The sequence below is a fragment of the Solanum tuberosum genome, unplaced genomic scaffold (assembly GCF_000226075.1).
Source record: "Solanum tuberosum cultivar DM 1-3 516 R44 unplaced genomic scaffold, SolTub_3.0 scf00248, whole genome shotgun sequence".
Classification (NCBI taxonomy): Eukaryota; Viridiplantae; Streptophyta; class Magnoliopsida; order Solanales; family Solanaceae; genus Solanum; species Solanum tuberosum.
Window position 1 is genome coordinate 593,327 of NW_006239172.1, and position 697 is coordinate 594,023.

Sequence of the window (697 nt, forward strand, 5' to 3'; positions counted from 1 at the left end):
ATATATATATATATATATATATATATATATATATATATTTTGTTCATAAATCCGTTTAAAGGCTATATTCCTCTGTTCATTTTGTAAATAGTCGAGAGATCCTAATTACTCATTACAATCAAGCTTAAATCTAGAAGGGAAAAGGGACGGATTTACCCCTGAACTTTAATAAATGGTACGTATATGCCCTCCGTTATACTTTGCGTCCACATAAGCCCCCTGTCGTCCAATTATAGGTACACATATACCCCTCTCTCTAACGGACCCCTAATTTCTTACACGTGTCTTAATCCTATTGAACTACCTGTTTGACCCTTTTTTTTTAACCCATAACCCAATACCCACCCAATTTCCTCTAAAAGAATCCTAATTAAAACACCCATATTAACACACCAAAATCCGTCCCTTTTCCCTAGTCAGAGGATCCACTAACTGCTCTTTTATTTGATTGGTTCTATAGCAGTAGCAACAGAGAGCTTATATCTCTTCTCATTTTGTCGAGCAGGATCCACTAACTGCACTTTAATTTGATTGCTTCCAGGCTCGATCTTTGCTTGGTAATGCACTTGAAAAAGAGGAATTTGATCAGTTGACAGATCCTTGTCTTGGGAATAATTACATTGACAGTGAGATGTTTCGAATGATTAAGATCGTTGCAGCTTGTGTGCGTCACTCAGCTGCAAAGAGACCAGGGATG